The sequence below is a fragment of the Sesamum indicum genome, linkage group LG8 (assembly GCF_026168435.1).
Source record: "Sesamum indicum cultivar Baizhima isolate 11 linkage group LG8, ASM2616843v1, whole genome shotgun sequence".
Classification (NCBI taxonomy): domain Eukaryota; kingdom Viridiplantae; phylum Streptophyta; class Magnoliopsida; order Lamiales; family Pedaliaceae; genus Sesamum; species Sesamum indicum.
This window is the reverse complement of record NC_142664.1, coordinates 23,213,047-23,237,422: the sequence shown is the minus strand read 5'-3', so window position 1 is coordinate 23,237,422 and position 24,376 is coordinate 23,213,047. Positions and strand designations below refer to the sequence as shown.

General features: G+C 31.8%; 2 long non-coding RNA genes across 2 annotated transcripts; both read right to left on the bottom strand.

Annotated features, from left to right (window-relative positions):
* Window positions 1–15,179: 15,179 nt before the first annotated feature.
* LOC148787317 (uncharacterized) lies at window positions 15,180–17,454 on the bottom strand. Its single transcript, XR_016067044.1, has 2 exons — window positions 17,375–17,454; window positions 15,180–15,418 (listed from the first exon to the last, which is right to left on the bottom strand). It is a non-coding gene; the product is annotated as an uncharacterized LOC148787317 (long non-coding RNA).
* A 2,677-nt stretch (window positions 17,455–20,131) lies between these two features.
* Window positions 20,132–21,317, bottom strand: LOC105168509 (uncharacterized). The gene is made up of 2 exons (XR_848342.2): window positions 21,230–21,317; window positions 20,132–20,458 (listed from the first exon to the last, which is right to left on the bottom strand). It is a non-coding gene; the product is annotated as an uncharacterized LOC105168509 (long non-coding RNA).
* Between the last annotated feature and the right edge of the window lie 3,059 nt (window positions 21,318–24,376).

The following is a 24,376-nucleotide window of genomic DNA, read 5'->3' as shown; positions in this document are numbered from 1 at the left end:
AAAATGGTTGTCGAGTTGTGATTGGTTGGAGAGGGAAGTTGTCAGTAGAGTGGTTGGTCTGTAGGATTTAAGCCACAAATTTATGGGAACTGTTTGGGTTGTCATATGTTGTACGGCCGGAATCTTGTTCTTTGCATGCACTCCTCCTCCTTCCTTGCCTTATCTTTCTTTCCTTTTGTCTCTTGTTACTGTTGCCAAATTCTAACCCAAAGTGGGTTTAGTGAAACTTGACTCAATTACGTGTACACTGCAATACATTTATTATATAATGAGTATATCATCCTAATAAATTTCATTTAGATAATAATTTTCATTATTGTTAAGCTTTCTTTATTGGTCTGCCTCCCGCCTCTCGTCGAATATTTTTTTAATTAATATTTATATCTATACTTTATGTTAAATAGTGAATTAATTTCATAAATATTTGTGTTTATTTAGAATACATGGTGAACCGAGATGGACTAACCCAACCCAAAACCGAATTAAATCAATAAAAAAATGAGTTGGTTCGACTCATATCCGCTTAGGACTGAGCTGGTCTGGGCTGATACCAGGAATCAGTACCTAGCACCAGTCCAGTCTAATGGCTTAGAACCACTTGGTTTATATATAAAATTTTGTGTAATTTAACTTATTATTTATTTATGTATTTATTTCAAAAGACAATTATAAATTTAAGTAATTGTTTATAAGAAAATTTAAATATCATAAAACAAATTTAATAAGCACATTCGGGTTTGATGCTGGCCTGGTCTGGGCCTAGACGGGGTCTCAATCGAGTCGGCCCATGAGCTGGGCCTGGTTTTATAAATGGACCCAATAGGGCCCCACTTAGAGATCCAGGATCGCCCCAAAATCGGCCATAAATAGTAGTGGGCCAGTCGTGGGTCAGGCTTTTTCCGACTGGTTCTTGCCGGTCCTAGATCAAGCTTTTTTGGGTTGGTTCGTGTCGGTTCTAAATTGACTCAACCCACTGTGCACCCTGAGTTTCTATTACAAAAAATTAGAGGTACACTTTACTTAGTTATAAGTTAAAACAAGAAATTTGTATTAGAGAATGAAGTTATCGTTTAGTAGTTCTAATTCATTTAAACTGTGTAGGTATAATTTTGGAATGAACAATGTTTTCAACTAAAATAGATTAGGAAATTCAAATAGTATTTCATAAGATTGATTTGCACAAAGATGTTGTTAAATAATTAAGAAATTTCAATGTAATTAGTGCGCATAAGTACGGTAAAATTTAAGTGAACTATATATATATGAATAATATGTACATATATTAAGCTAATTAAAACATAACAAATAACAAATATATCGAAGAATAAGTATCACAAATTGCGAATAAAATATCATTGGTCTTTATCAGACTGAAAGCACTTGAAAATTTCAAAAGTATGAATTTTGACTAAATAATTTTATTTTGAATATTATATAACGTTTTGTTATGATTAATTACTATGAATAAAAGTTAAAAATTATAGTGATCACTAAATAACCAAAAAATCATATTGATTACTAAATAACCATTGATAGACAACAATTATTAATCATTGTCTCTACAAACGAGAACGAAGTAAATATCTTTGAATTTTTCTCATTTGAAATTCAATTTGAATCAAAAGTAGAAGATTAGGGTTATCAAATGATACATAATGCGATACAGTGAAAACAAGATTTTTATTAGAACATATGGATACCTTAGATACAGGTAAATTAATTAATAGATTCTCTACCCTTTCTTAATTTTTTCAATTCACTTCGTTTAATTTGTCAATGTGATAGGATAACAAGATAGTTAGAAATCTTTTTATCTTTTAAAACCAATCGAGTCATGGTGAATACTATATAAATCCATTGATGCACGACAGTGATTAGCAATTATCTCTGCAAGCTAGGTTAAAACATTAACTATAGTTAAAAATTATAATAAATATTTTGGCCATAAGTAAAATCATGACAAATGTCGATTAATCATTGTCAAAATTTGAACTTTATCTTTTTAAAAAAATAAGATGTGTTATGATTTTGTCCCCTCCTAAATACAATTACAAGTGGGTGTGTCCATGCGAACGGAATATTCTTCTTTTATTTATCAAAAAGTGTAAAAATAGACAATGTGCAAAAAAATAAAAGTTGGGTGGTCAATTATAATAAAACAGTCGGGCATCAAACTGCAAAACCCTTCAAAGTTTGGTGGTTGGGTTGGTGGAGGTGGGGGGTCAGCTATTAACCCTTTATTAAAATTGTGTATTTATGTTCATGAGTTTATGGAACAATGTTGAGACAATTGATCACAAAGTGAATTTATGAAAAGAATAACTTACCTAGCAATGTAGGATTACACTAGAGTTTGAGGTTGGGATAAAGATCATAATGTATATATGGACGATTAGAAGATTAGATGGTTGTGTAGTAAGTCAAGAATTATAAGTTCAAAAACGGGATAAAGGCTACATATGATTTGTTTAGAAAGGATCTTGTAGACAATTATTACTATTGAAGTGCATATGGCTTGACACAACAACGTGACTGTGATGATTCTCCAGTATATTGTAATTAACCAACTCCAATTTTTTCTGGGACTATTATGTATTTGGGTGATTATTAATAGATGAATTGGGACCAATTTTTTTTATGTTGTTGGGCCTAATTATTTTTCATTGTGTCGTTAATGGGTGGGTCCTATTTCCATTCTGACATCTTCTAGTGAGACATTTCCTATTTCTTATTATAGCGGGGCATATGGTATTTATATCATGGTATGTTAGACTGACTTTTTGACACCGTACATGTGGTGGACTAACCATTGTACAATGGTTATGAAAACGACTCTCAATTATCTGACATTGTGATGTTAGTGAGCATTAAAGACGAATATACTCATTTATTTTGACCCATTTTGGCTAAACAAAATAATGAACTTTTAATGAAAAATCATTGAGTCACCTTCGACTGGTTCTGCTCCATTCTTTGAAACGAAAAGACAATATTTAACCTCTATAATCATGGACAAGGCCATACTCCTAGCCATAGCCATGGTTATGGTCGAGGCTGTGAATGTGGATATAGTGATGATAATTCTAATAACATCTTTCTACCATAAGTGAAAAAAATAGAAAAATAAAAATGATATGGAAAGTAGTACAAAAATAGCAACTATATGGAGAATTTATGTTGTCATTGTGGTAGGAAACTTCATTGGTACTTACCCATCATATGCTAAAGCATCTTATTGATTTATCAAGAATTGCTCAAAAATAAAGAAAATAAGATTGAGATAAATTCTATTATTCTATTAATAGACAAGGTGATTATGATCATGGCAGATGAACTTACATTTTTAATACCATAGGATATGGAGTGATATATCTTTGATCTTTTGTTTTAAGAAATTTTTAAAATGATTTCAAAATTGAGAACACTCAAAAATTTTAGTTCTATGCTTTACGGAATTTTTAAAATTGTCCAAAAATTGAATCAACTAGACATATTTAACCCCATAAATCCTATAAAAACAAATGACTAAATATGTCTAATTTTCTCAATTTTGGGACAATTTTAAATATCTCGTAAAACAGAAAATCAAATATGTCTGAGTTTTCTCAATTTTGAGATCATTTTAAAATCTTATCAAGCAGAAAATTAAAAGTGTTGACCTCACATCCTATGGGGACTAAAAATATAATTTTGCCCATCATGACTATATTGGCATTACTCATTTAGATTTTGCCGATTTTCTTTTTTGGCTAATCCAAATAATAGAACAATTGATCTCTTGATAGTCGAGGGGTGCGTAAAAGTTTATTACTTATCTCTCAATATTTCAGTACATATATCATAAATTTAAAGTTGAATGTTTTTCTTTACTGAATTATTGTGAAACGAAGAAGGACCTCCTCTAATTCACTTAACTCGAACTGAAGCTGGTGCACAAGGTGATAAATGGAGTTTCAGCTGCTTGAGGTGCCAAATTGCTACAATCAAAGTGCGGGATGTATATATATTATCTACAAAATGAAATTACTGTTGTACCTGTAGAAAAAGGAAATCAATGGAGAAATTGAATTAACTGCCATTGCAAAGGCAGAACTTTGGCCAATTTTCATATATGAATTGCTGTACAGTACTCTCTGTTAAATACAGAGGAAAAAGCAGATGAAAGAGACGACTAACAACAAAAATAACAAACTCAAAACCAACTAACCAATCAGCTGACATAAACGTAAAACTAATAGGACAAATGAAAAACGTGTTTTCCACAAATACGCAACTTCGTAAGGAAAGGAGCTCTGCTTCTCTGTTCTGCTTCTCTGTGATCAACCACTTCTCTGTTTTGTCCTCTGCTTCTCTGTGATCAACCAATGCCTTTCATCTGAGAATTCCCAACACCCCCCCCACAAGTGGGACTTGGGGTGACAGCAAACAAGCCCAACTTGCCCAAGAGACCAGAAAATGAGAGCTTGGGAAGAGATTTAGTAAACAAGTCAGCAACTTGATCACGGCTTCGAACAAAAACGGGCTGAATAAAACCTGACTTGTAGCAATTTCGCACGACATGGCAGTCAATGTCGAGGTGTTTCGTGTGCTCATGAAACACCGGATTGGCCATGATGTGAATGGCAGCTTGATTGTCGCAGTGAAATGGAATAGGAACGGTAACAGAAACACCAAAATCTTTCAGCAAATAAGCTATCCATTGAAGCTCACAAGAGGTGGCTGCCATACTACGGTATTCGGCCTCGGCAGAGGAGCGTGAGACGGTGCTTTGCTTCTTCGTTTTCCAAGAGATCAAGGCCGGTCCAAGGAAGATGGCGAAGCCAGTGAGAGAGCAACGTGAGTCGAGACAGGCACCCCAATCAGCATCGCAAAAAGCCTGCAGTTGAAGCGAATTTGAGGAAGGGAAAAATAGTCCAAGATCTGGACAGCTGCTTAAATAACGAACTAAGTGCAGCACAGCACGCCAATGAGACTGGCAAGGAGTCTGAATGAACTGACTGAGTTGTTGTACGCTATGTGATATATCCGGTCGAGTGAAACATAAGTACAACAAACGCCCAACTAAACGTCTGTAACGTTCTGGATCAGCAAGAGGAGCACCAGAAGTAGAATGGAGTTTAATTCCAGAGGGCAAGGGAGTGGCCACAGGCTTGGCCGATTGGAGACCACAGTCACGAATAATGTCATGAATATATTTCGACTGTGTAATAGATGTGCCAGCTGCAGAGCGTGCAATTTGTAACCCAAGAAAATAGCGTGCACAACCTAAGTCCTTGATACTGAATAGGCCATCAAGATACACCTTGACTTGAGAAATGAGGTCAAGTGATGGAGCCATAAGAAGAACGTCATCAACGTAAACGAGAAGACAAATAAATCCGGAAGGCAACGCCTTAAAGAAAAGGCAGTGATCATGCCCAGACTGTCGAAATCCAAATTTTTCAAGACCTCGTGTAAATTCGGCATTCCATTGTCTCGACGCCTGCTTCAAACCATACAAGGAACGCTTGAGTAAACAAGCGTGGCCAGGGGGAACAGAGTATCCTTCAGGAGCTGTCATGAATATTTCTTCATCGAGATACCCGTGGAGGAAAGCGTTGTTGATATCAACTTGGTGAAGAGGCCATTGAAAAGCTGTAGCCAAAGCTAGAAACAAACGTACCGTTACAGATTTGGCCACAGGTGAAAATCTCTCTGTGTAATCCACACCCTCTATCTGCGTATATCCCTTTGCCACAAGCCTCGCCTTATGTCGTTCAACAGTTCCATCTTCCCGAAGTTTAGTCTTATAAACCCATTTGCATCCAATGGGTGATTTATCAGGCGGCAATGGAACTACTTCCCACGTGTGATTTTGTTCCAAAGCTGCAATTTCCTGTCGCATGGCCTCAGCCCAATGGGGAATGGGAGCTGCTGCCCTGTACGTTCTAGGCTCCTGCAAGATAGAAAGTGAAGACACAAATCCCATATATGCAGAATCATAAGAAGTGATGATAGGAGATTGATCAAGTGAAGGAAGATGACAAATGAAATCGTTAAGCCACGCAGGCTTATTGTGGCTTCGCATGGACCTGCGAAGTGCAGGGGAAGGAGTAGACGAATGCTGGTCAGGAGGGATGGAAAACGAGGGAGGAGAAGATGTCTTAGGAATTGAAGTACTATCCTCAAGATCATCATCAGTTAAGGGGATGACTGCCAGTGGTATAGGTGGAGTGGATGTCTGGATTGTAGCAAAAGGGAAACAATTTTCACGAAACTGAACATTTCTGGAAACAAAGGTGGATTTAGTGTCAAGATCATAAAGTCTATATGCCTTTTGCCCACTAGGGTAACCCAAGAATACACATCTAGATGCCCTCTTATCAAATTTCGAAATATGAGGTTCGGGTTTAATAGCGAAACACAAACAGCCAATAGTACGGAGATGAGAATATGTGGGAGGCTTGTCATATAACACTTCATATGGAGTTTTCCAGTTTAAAACTGCTGTTGGGTACCTATTGATTAAGTATGTAGCTCCCAAGATAGCATCACCCCAAAAATGACGAGGAAAAGAGGCTTGAAACATGATGGAACGGGCTATTTCAAGCAACGACCTGTGCTTACGCTCCACGACTCCATTTTGTTGTGGAGTATAAGCACAACTACGTTGATGAACGATCCCAGAATTTCGAAGGAAATGCTGGAAAGAAGAACTAAGAAATTCACTCCCGTTATCGGTTCGAATGGACTGCACTTGCTTATTGAATTGAGTAGTAATTAACTTGCAAAAATTTTGAAATATTTCCAGAGTTTGTGATTTGAACTTCATGAGGAATGTCCAAGTCGAACGACTAAAATCATCAACGATAGTTAAAAAATATTGGCACCCAGACGTAGTAGGCTCCCTATAAGGCCCCCAAATGTCAAGATGAATGAGAGAGAACACAGATTTTGTTCGTATTTTGCTGGATTCAAAAGGCAATTTACACATTTTTGCAAGTGGACATATATCACAAGGTTTTATATTATGACTCAGCTGTGACAAATCACCAATATGTTTTATGGAATTATGGGACAAATGTCCAAGTCTCTGATGCCAAAGGTCAGATTGATTCAAATCAGCAATGCAAGAGTAAGGAGTACAGGTATGAGACGCAGGTTTTGTAGGTATAGAAACTGATTCTAAAATGTAAAGGTTTCTAATCAAGTGTGCCGTAGCGAGAACTCTATTAGTCTTCTGGTCCTGCAGAGTGCAAGTAAAGGTTAGAAAACTAAATTGGATAGATAACGAAGCACATAGTTGTCTGACAGAGAGTAAATTTACTGAGAAAGAAGGAATATGAAGGACTTGGGTCAATTCGATTTTGGAACAAAGATGCAATGAGCCAATGTGTGAAACTGATTGTGAGTGTCCATTAGGCAGGTGTATGATCATTGGATTAGTGAGTTTAGTGTAAGAATGGAACAGTTTGAAATCTGCACATATGTGATGTGTTGCACCACTATCTATTATCCAAGAACTAGAAAGATCAGAGGCAGAAATTGCACTACTACCTGCAAAATTGTCGAGTTGTGCATAGTTGATCTTTAAAGGATCAAGTGGTATTTCCTCCTTCATATACTTCTTCATCTCCATACGCACTAAGTCAGCCAGGTTAGAGTGCTTGCTTTCATCCATCGTCAAACTAGCCTCATCAGTCATTTGAGCAATGAAACCTTTCCCCCTTCCTCCAGCTTTCTTTCTCTGTTCAGTCATGTCTCTGTACCAATCTGGTACTCCAAGCAGTTTAAAACATGAGTCCCTTGTATGCCCTGCCTTCTGGCAATGATCGCACACCATGGTTTTCTTATCAGCAAAGTTTTTCTTTCTATAATTCTGCCCCCTAGCTTGGAATGCAGCACCATTGTCCACATTACTTATGTTAACTTGCATCTGCTTCTCCATTCTGAGCAACATAGAGTATGCTTTAGTCACTGTAGGTAATGGTTCCAGAAGTAAAATCTGACTGCGAGCTTGCTCATAAATTGGATTTAACCCAACCAGAAATTGCATCAAATGATTAGAGGCATTCAAGTCGTCCACTGCTTTGTTAACGTTACAGGTGCATCCTGTACAAATGCATCGAGGTGTAGGTGATAGGCAAAAAAGCTCATCCCACAACCTTTTCAATTTTGTATAATATTCAGTAATGGACAAATTTCCTTGTGTAACTTGCCCAATATCCCTTTGCAATTGATAAATCAGAGGGCTATTACTTTCTCCATACCGCGCTTCTAGCTCAATCCAAAGTTCACGTGAAGATCCCACGTACATGAAAGACTCCGCCAATTCCTTTGTCATGCAGTTTAGAACCCAGGTAGTGACCATGGAATCAATGCGATTCCAGCGTTTGAACTCATCACTGTTAACTGGAGGTCGTATAGCAGTCCCTTCGATGAAATCGAGCTTCATTTTCGCTGTAATTGTTCCCGGTGAATAATGCTGATACCATCACCATTCCCGGATGGTCAGACGATTGCAGTTGCATAAACTCAGGTTCTGAAACGCCACTTGAAGTGGCGTCATGTCCGATAGAGGTGCTATACTCCATGGCAGAGAAAATGAAGAAAAAGAACAATGGATATCGAGAGACCTTCACGAGGAAGGCTCTGATACCATGTAGAAAAAGGAAATCAATGGAGAAATTGAATTAACTGCCATTGCAAAGGCAGAACTTTGGCCAATTTTCATATATGAATTGCTGTACAGTACTCTCTGTTAAATACAGAGGAAAAAGCAAATGAAAGAGACGACTAACAACAAAAATAACAAACTCAAAACCAACTAACCAATCAGCTGACATAAACGTAAAACTAATAGGAGAAATGAAAAACGTGTTTTCCACAAATACGCAACTTCGTAAGGAAAGGAGCTCTGCTTCTCTGTTCTGCTTCTCTGTGATCAACCACTTCTCTGTTTTGTCCTCTGCTTCTCTGTGATCAACCAATGCCTTTCATCTGAGAATTCCCAACAGTACCTACTGCATCTTATGAGGATGCCGCTTTTTAGCACCTCAATTTCTAATTTGTCTAATACGTTGAACAGAACTACTTTTGCTACTTCATCACGAGACTCTCTTCCCACCGGTTCCCCCTGAGTTCATGAGATGACTCGTGCTATAGAAAGATTATCTTCACAAAAAATATAATATTTAATTATAATTAATTAAAAATAAATAATCATAATAAAATAATTTTGATAATATAAGAAAAAAAAAATCAAATTTTGGTTTGTGCAGTCAACCTAAGTTAAAAAAGGGGTGGTTGGGTGTGTGGCAGGGAGTGTAGTATCCACCTTGGGATTCCTTCCCTTTCTGGTGGCCTCACACAACCACAGATTTCCTTTTCGTATTGCAATTGCCTTTATCCCCTACCTATTCCCTAATCATAATACCTACTTGTCTATGTATCATTTGCTGCGGACATATTTATTGTCATAAACAATGTATTTGTTTTTACTATGGTTGTCTTATGGATCTATCTCCTGTCCTTGTTTTCCACTTCGAATTCATTGAAATGAAAAATGAAGGTCCTTTTCATTGGTACATGAATGCTCAAAGGGGACCATATACATCATGTTGGTATCATTTTAGGAATCATAATTTTCATTCATACACTTCCATTGTTGAATTTATGGTAGGGGGTACGTTTGTTTTCACTCTCACACTACCAAACACACATATATATATATATATATATATATATCTTCGGTGAAAAAATAAGTACATATGGTAACATTAATTATGTGTACTAAGTAATAAGAGTTTCTGTTTTGTCACTGTTCACTTCACTACATATATTGGTTTTCCTAAATTGAACAGTGTCAATATTTAAATAAATATTGTTACTAGAAATAACTAGTGATGACAATTAGGCTAAATTACACGTAATATCTCTTATATTTTGTATAATTACAGCTACACCTCCTAGGGGTACTAGTGTAATATTTCTCAAATGGTATTTATGTAATTTTTGTCTTTGAAAATGGGGTGCAGTTATAATTACAACTATAATTTCAGGTGGTTTAGCTATAATTTTGCAAAAGATAAGAAGTGTTTGTGTATTTTGATCTAATTTTAATGAATGTTTGTGTATCTTGGCTTAATCAGCGGGGGTCCATGTAATTTACCCATATAATAATCATCACTTTATTCGTACTATCACTAAGTTGTCACTACAAATGTGAGAATAATCGTCTAATATATTATGCTATGATTAAAATTATTGTCATTTTAAAAAATATTTGTAATAATAATTTTAAAATTATCTCTTAATATTTTATATATTATTAATATATATATACATACTATTATAAAAAGAAAAGGTCTTTTTATATCATAACGACGGTTATGACACCACAACACTAATTCTATTATAATGCCAATAATACCCCTTACTTGATTTTCTTTTTTTTCTCTTTGTTGCTTTCTTTCTTTCTCTTTTTTTTTAGAAATATGATGTGTTGGTTTATATAAAATTTTTCTTATTCAAAATAATTTTTAAAATATAAAATTTTATTTATTATATGCATGTAGGGACAACGTGCCACAACGACTAGTATAAAAAGAAAAGACCTTTTTCTTTCACAAATAGCGATTATGACACTCGAACACCAATTTTATTATTATGCCAATAATATCCCTAAATTGATTTTCTTTTTTTTTCTTTGTTGTTTTCTTGCTTTTTTAAAAAAAAAATATGATGTGTTGGTTTATATATTTTTTTATTCATAATATATTTTAAAATATAAAATATTATTTATACATAAAAACGACGTATCATGACAGGTAGTATATATATATATATATACACGTATATTTTTCGTTGTGTCATCATATAACAAATATCAAGATTATTAATTACAAATAGCAACCCGAGAAAAGTCTTTCATATGTACTTAGGCTCAGGTCTGACGCTATAGGTTTGAAGACCTTACTTGGTAAGTTTAATAGAATTAAATGAGTTGCTGCATCTAGTGTTTAATTTTTAAATACCTATCGACCCATGCGGATTATAATTATGTGTTCAATGAGTCGGTAGTTTAATTTCTCATTAATTACCATATGTTAATTGTCATTAAAAAAAGGAAAAATTGCATAAAACCCATATGTGTTATAAAAATTCAGCTAAAAACCCCCTGTGTTTTAAAGATAGGCAAAAATGGTTATGTATTTTTTAAAATGTTGCACATGCTCCTCTTGCTGTTTGTTTTTACTTAACGGGAATTTTTTTGAAATTTCCGTTATACTCTTATATAATATACATAAATTATTATTATTATAATGACCATTAGATCTTCTATAATTACATCAGAACCATAAAATTTAATTAATTTCTAATAGCCCTTAACTTCAATAAATAAAATTAAAATGTCCAAATTTTATGTTTTTAAAAATATATGTTATATTTATATATATACATATATAAATGTATGTGTACAATTATGTATAAAACATACAAATATATATAAGTACTATATATCATATGTATATATATGTCGGGGTTAAATTGCAATTTTGGTCCTATATTTATAAGAGATTGGTAATTTTGATCCTATAATTTTCAAATTATCGCGATTTTGGTCCTTCAGCCCTTTTTATGACCATTTTGCCCTTCTAGCGAAAGATCAACCCTATTCCATTACTCCATGTTAGGCCCGACATGCTTTCGAAATAAATTAAACCCTTATAAATTTGTACTTTTTTTTCGACCGCCTTGTTCTCGGGTATTCCAAGTTCTCGATTTTACAGACTTCCTCCAACCATACTACTGCAGTAAATGGTTCATAGGTACTTGGCTCCTTTAGCAACAAACAACACAGCCCTATTTCGTTTTCTACCTTAGCGCGTAGAAGGGATTTCAATACTAGGGTTTGATAGAATTTTGGACAAATAAATTGAACAGAAACCGTACATAGATAGAGGGCTTGATTGACTATTACATAGATATTATTCCTCCATTAGAGGAGACAACTGTTTAGCCTCTTATAGGATAGAGGGCTTGATTCGTAGGGGAAACCCCCATAAACTAGGAAATTTAAAAATATAAAGACTCAAAAATCAAAAAATATTATGCTTTGATGAGTTGGAGAATTTTTTATGATTCCCATCTACTCCATTGCACCCTTATTTATAGGCATCTGCGGACTTCAAATTCGGACTACAAACTTATTTTGGATGATGTCATTGTGTTCATCATCATCTTGTCTCTTTCGGATGACATTACCGTATTCGTCATTATCGCGTCCTTTCCAGCTGTTGGTCATAATGACTTGTCAACCATGTGATTGTTAGCTAATTTTTCAGGTTTGCTGACTGTTGGCCTTTGTCATTTTCTGCCAACAGTTTTATCCTTAATTGTTTATATCTTTAATTTTTACTTCTTTTTGTAAAAATCTTTCTTTTTTCCTTGTCCTGATTTGGTTCGAGTTTATTTTGTGTGATCCGAATTTTTGTCTCGAACAAGGACTTCTCTTAGTTTTCATAGTAAGGGCATAAATTGTTATGCTATTGTCCAACATGCAGCATGTTGCGTGTCTTCATTCTTGAAGCTTTAGTCGCGGGTAGCTTTTTTTCCCAGATCAACATCATTTTCTTCTCAAATAAGCTCTCCGCGAACTCAGTGCTATTTCCCGTCATGGAATTCAATAGGAACGATCCATTCACTTTATTGGAGAAAATTTTGAGTTGATACTTGATTTTGTCCATCTCAGTAAGATAGATCCATAAGTTCCAAGCTTTTTTAGTACACATATTGTTTTCACTAATGACTGATACCAGGAGAATTTTTCCTGAGACAGTTTTGATTTTATTGAAAGCCACCATGTATGGCCTTTGCAACTTCATAAATTGAAATGTTGGATGATACCCTTTTCCTGTAATTTCTAGAGCAACTGATACGAATTTTATCTCCATAACATCGCCTCTCTTTAGGTGGGGGTTATTTTGCTACAATCAAAGACCACCCCACTAATCTACTTCGAAAGTTTTGAAACTTTCGGAAAGTTCGGTGGCATAGTATGAACTGAAGCGAGAGCTCCAGAGTCATACCATTCTCTGACATCTTCTGGTTTGGACCCTCTAACATCCAGACCCTCTTATATTTTTCGAATGTTTCAATAATGGTCTTGCGAGTTCACTTCTTTGCGGGAAATTAGTCTTTCCCACATGTGATGATAGCCCTGCCAAGCAGAAGAAGATATCAATTCGTTAGTATTAACCTTAGAAGTGTCTTTCATCGGCCTAAGGCTAATCCCTCCTTCTTATAGGAGGTCTTTTTGGCTATTTAATTAATACAGATAGTTTTCAGCAATTTTTGTATAACACAAAGGGTTATTTTGCAATTTTTCCTTAAAAAATATAACTTTTTATTATGATCAATCCCTATGGATAAAAATAAAAAATTGTTATAGCAAGCGAATAGCTCTAGCTAAAATCTATGAAAAATATTTTTGATCTTCATAGATAAAAGTATGGTGAATATTAATTAACTATAATTTAAATTTAAAATTTTACATTAATTTTATTTGTCCGAATAGTTAGATTGTTTGCAATTGCTCTAAGCCGTAAGGCTTTGTAATGTTGGGAATAATTCATCAGTTTCTGGTGTATTGTTTGCCTAGCTACCAACTAATACTTCATTTCATTTAAATTGGATTAAATCCAAGAGTTGGATTAGTAACAAAATACTTAATTAATTAGATTAAAAATTACTTCACTAAGCTCAATAGATCCAAGAGATGAAATCATTCTTTGCTGAATGAAATAATGAATAGGATCTATGTAATTAGACCATATTTAATTGGAGAAATAATTAATTAATCAAATCAATTGATTCGGTGAGTGATTAATACGAAAATTGCTATTAGTTAATTAATTTTTTAATTGCGAGAATTAATTAATAGGCTTAATTAAATTAAGGGAGAATTACGAGACCCCCTAACTAAAATAAATTTGTATATATATCTTTTTTTTTAGGGGAAATTTGTATATATATCTAAAAGGGCCATTATTAATACTTTTTATTCCAAAAATCTCAGCTATTAATTTTACTTTATTTTTGGACAAAACTGCGCCCTTTTAGACAATTTTAAATTAATTTCAATTTAGTTATATTCATTTAGTTTTAGGAAATATCCAAATTAAGAAATATTTTTCTTCAGGTGGTTTCGGAATTTTTATTCATGATGATTTCTAATTTAATAAAACTAAAATATTGGACAAAAATATTTTTTGACTATTTCAAAATAAATTATATTAATAGAGACAATTTAAACTTTTTTCTTAAACAGAGTAAGAATTAATAATTCTTTTTTGAAGTAAGAACGATAAACTATTATTGATTGATATAAATTAATTATAATCATTTATGTACAGTAACCATATTCTGATCAATAATATCAAATAAACTAAATACAATCAACACCTACTATTACAATAGAAACAACACACTTACTCTTCAATAAAAACAATGTTCCACCCATAAGATTGGGCCAGACACTCAGCCTTCTTCCTTGTTGACTTTTATTTTGATAGGCCCGAGATTATTGCATATGATGTGAATTACAATATTGGATAAATAATTGAACACAACAGGGCTCGTTCACGTTGGGTAATGAAATTAGTGTAGTATAGATAATTTTTAAAATTTGATTAAATATAATTAAATTAATTGGCCCAGTATTATGTTTATATTGGGGGTGGGGGTGGGGTAAAAAGTGAAAAATCGATCTTGGAACAATCATATTTAATTATGACGGTCCTAAATTTTATCTAAAAACATGATGTTGGTTTACTCTGTTGGATTTATATTAAAACAAATAGAAACTATCATGTAATAAAACTATATTATTGTATAAGGAGATAGCATTATTAATTCTCACTTGCATGATATACAGAAGCCTACTGGTTTGTTTTTTAATTAATTAATAAATTTAAAAGAGTCCACACCCTCAATGGGAATTTTTTTAATTGGTAAGACTGATGTATCACAATCTTCGAATCCCACAAAATATAAACGTATATCTATTTTGATAGTAGTTTGTTGTTTGTTGGTCTCGTTTGAAACTTGATTTGAATTATTAATATATCGAATCAGTGTTTGAATTTAAATATATTGATTATGTAATGAATCACATATTATAAAAATAAAAATAAAAATCACATAATGAAAATTTTTATTATACTTATGACGTATCTGTATTGAAGGTGCATTAATTAGCAATAATGCGCACATGCACATTTAGCTAAGTTGCCACTAATTTCACAGTAGGAATTGACGAGGGTATCTGGATACATTTGTTTGCAGGATATCACACATATTCCAACTCCTTGTTCATCACATTGAGCCAGCCAAGAATCAACACATATGTCCTTACCGGACACCAACCCTTTCTCCACTGCATGTCAAATTCATTATTAATAATGTAAGAATAATAACTCATATTCACATCCCACTCATGATGTCGTTTGCTTAAAAATGAGGTCCTATGACATGTTCTAGTGATAAGTTTAAGTCCCACGTGATATATTGGTATTTATAGCACTTTATGCGAGTTATTGAATTAATATAATTTATCATTATTCTCAATCATATTGATATATTGATTGAATCGATATAATAATAAAAGAAAAATAATTGCCTCACCCCATATATATAAAGCAAAAATTGCAATTAAGATGTAAATATAAATAATAGTGCATAAAGTTGATATTACATACAAACACTGTATGTCTTGTGCGTTTTTATTTTGAAAAAGAATACACACTTACCAACTTCATAACATATATACGCAAAAACGGGTGGCAATATGGATGAAAACTTATGGCTCCAACTCAACTGGATTTAACATTTTTTAATGAGTATGATTTTATTTAAATAAATTTAAATAGATTATGAGTCGTATATGACTTTTAATGGGTCATAAATGGATTTTTCATGTTTTAATTTTTTTAGTAGTTTATCAAAAGTAATTTTAGCGATATAATAGTATTGATAAAAGATATTAGCATAAATTATAATCATGAGTTTATTATGGGTCATATATAGACTGGTGATATATGAATTAATTAGTGATGGATTTTAAATTTATTAGAATCGATTTAATAATACTATATATTACTGACTGCTTTTGTATTTTTAACTTTTCATATGTTTTTATGAGAAACAATATTCTCAAAATATATTTAGTAAATTATCATTTTTTAAATTAATGAGAAACAAATTAAAGGAAAGTGAAGGATTTTATAAAATAGTCAAATTTGTAATTCATATTTGACCCATTTAAAATTTTATTTTCCTTTTAATAAATTAACAATATGCAATTATATTAAAAATTTTAATGAACATGTCAAATATCAATGTCTAATAATAATTTATAATGAACTAACCTGTACTATTATTATTGCGATTGAAAATCCACAACTCAATTTTAGAAATAATTATAGAGAAATTGATTGTACAACTATTCATCTCATGATTTGTTTCGAAAAATGCAGTATTTAACAAATAAATCTTTAATATAACCTGATTATTTCCATAACCAATGAATAATACAAATTTAATTGTACTATGTTATAAGTTGTATTAAAAATATTATCATCTTATTATTATCTAAAATTTTAAATCTTGTAAATATTAAATCTAAAAAATTGGGTATTATCGACCTAACCCGACCCATTTACGACCCAATATATTTTTATCCTATTAATTTAAACCTATTTTAAACCCATCTATATTGTACCAAACTCTTTTGAACCCAAACCAACTCATCCATTTGTCACCCTTATACACGTAAAGCGAAATGCAGACTTAATTAGGAATAAATAATTTATATCAATTAATGGCAATAATATAGTTGAAAAATAGATTCAAGCTTAAATAATCTAAGGAACTTTTGACTTCTATAATACTTGTGTTTAATCGAAGCACTCAAACATTCATCTCAGCAGATAATTCCGCTACAATATACAATTCAAAGATTAAGAACACGTATTATTAATTAATAATTGCCTATTATCTTTCATATACATTAATTTTTTTTATGATAAATTATAAAGTTCTCCCTTGAGGTTAATTTGTTATAATTGCAAATACCTTCTCATTGTTTGGAAAATTGCAAATACCCTCTTGAAATTAACAACTGTCTAACAAATATTTTCCTACAATGGGGCTGTCATAATGTGCTATCTATTAGATAACTATTAATATCAAGTTGGTATTTATAACTTTTCAAATAATAAAAGAAAGAGTATTTCAAATTATAACAAATCTCAGAAAAATTCCTTATAATTTAATCAATTTCTTTATGAAAGTAAAAAGCTAAAGAAGAGAATAAGAAGGTAGTAGGGCTTACATGATGTGAGAGAAACAAGGACGACCATCAACAATAATGATTCCAAAATATTTGACATCTTCAACCTACAATAATAATATTGCTGAATGTTAATAGTTGCGAGTGAGGCCCTTTTATAGACAAATGAGTAATTAATTGGATTTTTTAGACCAACTATTTGTTACATATTTTCAAAATCTATTACATAATATTATTCCAAAACAAATTTTGGTCATAGATTATCTAAACCTACTAGGAAAAAAGAATTACTATTATCTACACTTTAATGATTATAGACTAAAAATTATGATAAATAATTATTAATCATGATTGGGTAAAATCAATTAAAAAACTTAGCTTATAATCCACTACGGAAAATATTTTGCTATTATTATGAGGCATGATAAATGTTTTAACTACAACTTTTAGCAATACAAATATTTTTGCCATACTTGTAAAAATTATAACCAATAATCGTACTGTAGTTAGGATAAATGACTATTTACAATGATGATTTATTTTTATAAACTATTGCATTAACCACGATTAAATATTACCATTTACTTTGTACTAAAGAATAATCACACTTGAATTTTTTTCCCCTCTCTTTTTATATCTTTTATCTTGTCCGTCTATTTATTTTAGGGTAAATTACATCGTCATTTTTTGAAATGAAGTCCAATCATATGTACACCCCTACTCTTTGCAAAATTACTACTACACCTCTTGAGGGAGTGTCGATATAATTTTCTTAGAAAGAATTTGTGTAAGTTTTTGCTGTTCATGAGGATATGTTAATGTACAACTACAATATTAAGAAATGTATTTTTAAAAGATATGTAGTAATGTAATTATTCGCTTTTGGGATTTTTAGTCGTGTAACTTGTTAGGATTGTAAACTTGTCCTTTTACCTTTCTTAATTTCGTAATTTTAAGACAAATTTGGCTGGAATTTTCAAAGTTGGCCAAAAAGTGACATCATAATTACGGCTAATTTTGTCCTAAAATCATGAAATTAAAAAGAAGGTGAATAGGTTTGTGCTTGCTCTCTCTAATGGAGAGTCCTTTCTTCACCTAACATCTTCCATCATCAGAGCGAGCTTCTTCGGTGAGGTCTTGTGCTGTCGACTCCACGAATTCAAGGCGGTGCTGGGGTCTGGGCTTCAGAGCTGGGGTTTTTTGCGCCTTGTGACTTTTGTGTGTTTTGTTTGGTGATTGATTTCCTTCGCTTCTTGTTCTGCCTGTGGTTTGTTTCTTTGTGTTCTTGGATTTTTTTTACTGTGAGTCGTGTTTTATTCTTTGTGTATGTTTCCTTTTTTTATCTCGTTTATTTATTGTTGGTTATTCCATTTCTTCGAGTGTTTCCTTTTCTCTGTCTAACAGATTGCCACTTTCGTGGGTGAATTGGTTTAGGACTTTGGTTTCGTTGGGTTGTCAACGAGTGCACATCCCTCTAGCAATATGTCATGAAACTCTTTCTTCAAGTGAAGGTGGCGAACCTTTAAATAACGAGTATCATGCAAGTAAGGTTTTATAATTAATTATCTCCTGGTTGAGTCCAAGACATGTATAGTAAGCTATAACCTTGTTAATCAATGGTTGTGCATCAATTTCTTTCATTTCTTAATTAAACACAATCAACATAGAAAACCGCACGGCTAGTTGTCGTGATACCTTAACCAAGAGGTTAATTAGTTAGAAAGTGTAAAGAGTACAGGAGATATCCTACATCAAAGGTCAGGCCAATGATTCCTTAACTTGCACTCACTGGCCTTCAAAGTAGATGGACTTGCATTCAAATATCCCCTTCACGATAATTTAGATGACCAGAAAATAAGTCAAAGTACAAGGGACCTAATATAAGGTTGTTATGATGTTAAAGACTAGTCTTGAAATATCATGTTAGAAAATTCTAAGTTTGAAGTTGTCACTTCCACGAAAAATTTTAATAAAGTATGATATCAATTGTGCAATTGTCTCATATAAAAAATGCAACTCTCCCATATTTTGGTCATGTAGTAAGGACTATTTTCGCATATCTCAATTTAAATAATTATTGTAACAACGCATTGTACTTGTTTTGAATTTACACTGAAAAGGAGACAGTACTCCTAACTTTTACTTGGATGATTTACAAAATCCCACTGATTTGTTTTAGTTAATTGATAAACTTGACAAGGGCTCATACCGTTGATGAGGTTTGTTTGATTGATAAGATTAAAATATTTTGGTTGCGGGTTCAAGTTCCACATATATAGATGCGCGTCTCTATACTTCAATAGTTGTTTATTGTTATTGTTTGTTTGTTTTTTCTTTTTTTTTTTTTGTCTAGTTTGAAAGTATTTGTTAATTTGAATTATTAATATATTAGTCGTCATTCCACGTTACTCCTGCATGCATATAATAAATAATCCTTCATATTTTAAAATATATTGTAAAAGATAATAAAATACATAAACCTACATATTAATTTCAAAAAAAGAAAGAAAGAAATAAAGAAAGAAAAGAAAACCAACTTAATTAAGGGTATAATCGACACGACAAAAAAGTTAGTGTAATGGTGTCACAACCGCAAATTGTAAGTGAAAGTACATTTCTTTTTATTTTTTAAATTACTATAGATTATATCAGTATAGAAATTCAAATATATTGAATTATGTAATAAATTGCATACTTAAAAAAAAATAAAATAAGGGTTAATACCCCATTTAAGCATACGTGGTTTGGACTAAAGAAGAGATATATACAAGTAATATAACATAATTAATTCCCACCAACTGAATAGTAATTCATTGCAACACAAGATTATTTATTTCTTATATATAGAAGTTTACAATATTTATTACATGTCTAAGAAAAAGGTGCATTAATTAGCAAGGATATGCGCACATAAATTCAGCTACCTTACCACTAGTAGGTGCATTGATTAGCAACGATATGCACAGGCACATTTAGCTACGTTACCACTAGTTTGACAATAAGAATTGACGAGTGTAGGATACTTGCTTTGGCATGTCGCCACACATATTCTTACTCCTTGTACATTACATGGAGCCAGCCAAGAATCAACGCAAAAGCCCTTACCAGAAACCAATCCTTTCTCAACTGCATATCATATTAATAATGTAAGAATAAGAACTTACATAATTCATCAACTTAAATTAAATACCCAACGATCCCAAAGAAATACTACTTTCAGTGATGACTATTTGACTGCAGCTGCATCATGGTATGTCTATATGTACATCCACTGCTCTATGCAACAAACGGATTATGCTTTGATTAATATGTTCTATGATTTTAAAAGTTTTTTAAAAATATTTTCAATATGCAGACTTAGATATATATGATTTGAATCAATTAATCGTAATAATATAGTTGAAAAATAGATTCAAGCTTAAATAATCTAAGGAACTTTTGACTTTTATAATACATTTTTTTATTAAAGCACTCAAATTTTCATCTCAGAAGATAATTCCGCTAAAATAAATATTTTATATATAATTCAAATACTAAGAACACGTATGATTAATTAAATAATTGCCTACTTTCTTTCTTATTCATTAATTTTTTTCAGGATAAATTACAAAAATCTCCCATGAAGTTAATTTGTCATAATTACAAATACTCACTCATTGTTTAAAAATTACAAATGCCGCATTGAAATTAACAGTTGTCTAACAAACACTTCCTCATAATGGGCTGTCATGAGGGACTATGTATTAGATGACCATTCATTTCAAGTGGGTATTTCAAACAATACAATAAGAAGTATTTCAAATTATAATAAATATCAAAAGAACTCCTTATAATTTAATCATTTTTTTTATGAAAATAAAAAGCTAAAGAAGAGAATAAGAAGGTAGTAGGGCTTACATGATGTGAGAGAAACAAGGACGACAATCAACAATAATGATTTCCAAATATTTGCCATCTTCAACCTACAATAATAATATTGCTGAATGCTAATAGTTGCGAGCGAGGCCCTTTTATAGACAAATGAGTAATTAATTGGATTATGGAAACCAACAATGGATTACATGTTTTCAAAATCTATTACATAATATTATTCCAAAAGAAACAGATTTTGGTAATATATATTATCTGAACCATTTACTTTGTAATAAATAGTAGTCGCTCTTTCGACTGCTTATTTATTTTAGGATAAGTTACGTTGATACTTTTTGAAATTAAATCCAATTATATGAGTAATATTCCACATTTTCTGAAAAATTATAAATACACTCTTTAAACGGCTATTGATGTAATTTTCTCAATAAATGTTTGTGTAAACTTTTTTCTGTTGAGGAGATATCAATGTAAATTACAAATTTGGAGGTGCAAGTTGCTAATTAGCCGACTTGGCTACTAATGAAGCTCGAGAAACTTTGCCTAGGAACAATCAAGATTACTGTCATGGGTTAATTACACTTAAACTCTCTATAAAAAGTGAAACTATACTTTTTTCCAAATAAATTTTGAAATTACATCTACACCCTCTACGAATACACCTGACTCCCTTTTGTTAGGATTTGGACGAAAAATATTGATATTAGCAACATAAATTTTAATTTTGCCCCTCATTTAACATTCACATGTATATTTTTGTACTTATAAAGAGATAAATATTGTATAATGGGAGGGGGAGAGGTTAACATCATTATATTTTTTTTTTCTTATAAGTACAAAATTATTATATGGGAATGCTGAATGAGGGGTAAAATTAAAATTTTATAAAATATTTTTGCTAACATCAGTATTTTTTGTCCAAATTCTAACGAATAGGACAGGTGTAAATAGTGAATTTCAAAATAATGTAAATATAATTTCAAAACTTCTTAAAAAAAGTGTTATTTTATATTTTTAGAGGAGTTTAAATATAATTAACCCTTAATGTCAAAGAAAGCAACTTGAGAAGCCAATACCAGAGGAATTAAGCAAAAGCCCACCATGGAGGAAAAACAAGATGAACAGCCCCAGGATAAAGGAAGAGTTGAAGCAATTTCATCCCCACCTTATTTGAATAAATTTTTTTCCCAAAAAAAAAAATTATCTAGAAAAGTTTAAGTACATAGGGGGTTTCACTATTCCTTGCATAATTGAAAGGATTAATTTTAGTAAAGTTTCACTGTGATCTTGGTACTAGCATCATTAACTTGACGACATTATCTATTTGTAGGAAACTTGGAATGATCAAAGACTTTAACACAACTAACCTTTCCTAGTAATTAACAGGTGAACATGTTGCACAACTTCAATGAGTTATTCAGATATGTCAAAGCAGTCACAAAGTCAGAAATTTAGCTTAGTCCTGTCAAAATTTAATAGTTAGTACAAATTCATCAAAAAATTTAAATTCATATAAGGTAAATTATACATTGTCATTCGTGCTATACTTGTTTTTTGCACTTTGCCATCGAAATTTTTTCTTGTATCAACTTACCATTTCAACTTTGTGAAATTTACACTTTGCCATATAAGACCCCTTTTTTGTTGATTTTTCTGCTGGAAAAACATCAAATGCAGTGCATACGTGAAAATATCACATCACATAACTATTAAATATCACATGTGCACTGCATGTAATGCTTTTTCGATAAAAAATTTTGTTGAAAAATAGTTATAAATGGCGAAAAGTAAGATTTCATAAAGTTGAGATGGTAAGTTGATACAAAAAAAGGTTTAGATGCCAAAATGTAAAAACGACCATAATTTGGATGACAAAGTATAATCAATCCTTAATATAATTTATTATTGTAAGTTACATACATACCATGACACAAGTATAACTAATTCGTAAAACAATTACTCTAACAATGAGAGGCAAGTTGAAGCCACACAGCTCTAAAGCCGCTCCATCTATTCTCATCTGATTTAAATTCAACTCGAGTTCTTTTTTTGGGGTAATAGTAGTTTTGGAAAAATTAGAAATATGTGTTCTTGTTTGCACATCTGGTCTTGTTTCTTCCACATTAAAACTTACTTTTTTCATATTTGGCGTTGCTTCTACACTCAATATTATAAAAGATCCCCTAAATTCCACAGTCTCTTAATAACTATCTTTTCATTTTTTTCATTTTTGTTTGTTGCTTGTAATTGACTGATTGGTTCATCAAGATAAATTTTTTTTTAGAAACTCACTCCCAGAAATCATTTAAAGCAGAACAGAAAGTTGAAAGAGAAACATATTTTAAAGAATTGACTTAGACCCTTTTTCAATAGTGAATAAACAAAAATACTTTTTGTCATTAATCTTCCGAGGAAAATTCCATAAGAATTTTGTTATTCACAAGCAAGGGGTTAAGTTAGTCATAATCAATATTTATATCTAAGTTTGTTTATTTATTTTGAGATACTTGAATAAAATAATATGAAAAAACTAAAATTTATTCGTCAAATAAAAAAAATTATAAAAGTAACAAAGAACAAGCAGGTCGAAAATCAAATACATAAATTGATAAAGATAAAATCAATAAAAATTTTGAAAATAATTATAATTTAATTTTGAGAAAATCACAAGATTAAGCAATCGTTTTTTCTTGACTAAGTAGAAAGTGAAACTATGTGGTTCTAATTAGTTGGAAAACAAATATTTTAAAAATGTGGAGATAGAAGAAATTGCTTTTTTCAAAAATTAAAGAAAGCCATGATTCTGTTTTTTTTTTTTTTTTTTTTTCTTTTAAGACTGTGTTTGACTTGAAGTCAAGAAAATGAATAACAAAGTTCTTTTTTTTTTTTAATGACATTATAAATCACAAAATTATCTTTTAAAACAGTTTTATAAGCCCTTTTTTTTGTCACTCTCTCTTATTTTTACCATGGGCCATTGTCTATGATCCACGTTAAAGATTAAAGAACGTTCAAGATACTTATTTAAGTGACTTGATGACAGATGACTTAGCTGAATTTAAGCTCTATCAAATTTTAATTACCTACATATAAAAAAAAAAATTAGCCAATAGCCCAAGGGCCAAGGCTTAGGTCAAGCCTTGTCGACTGCATAGGATTGTCAGGGCTCGACAC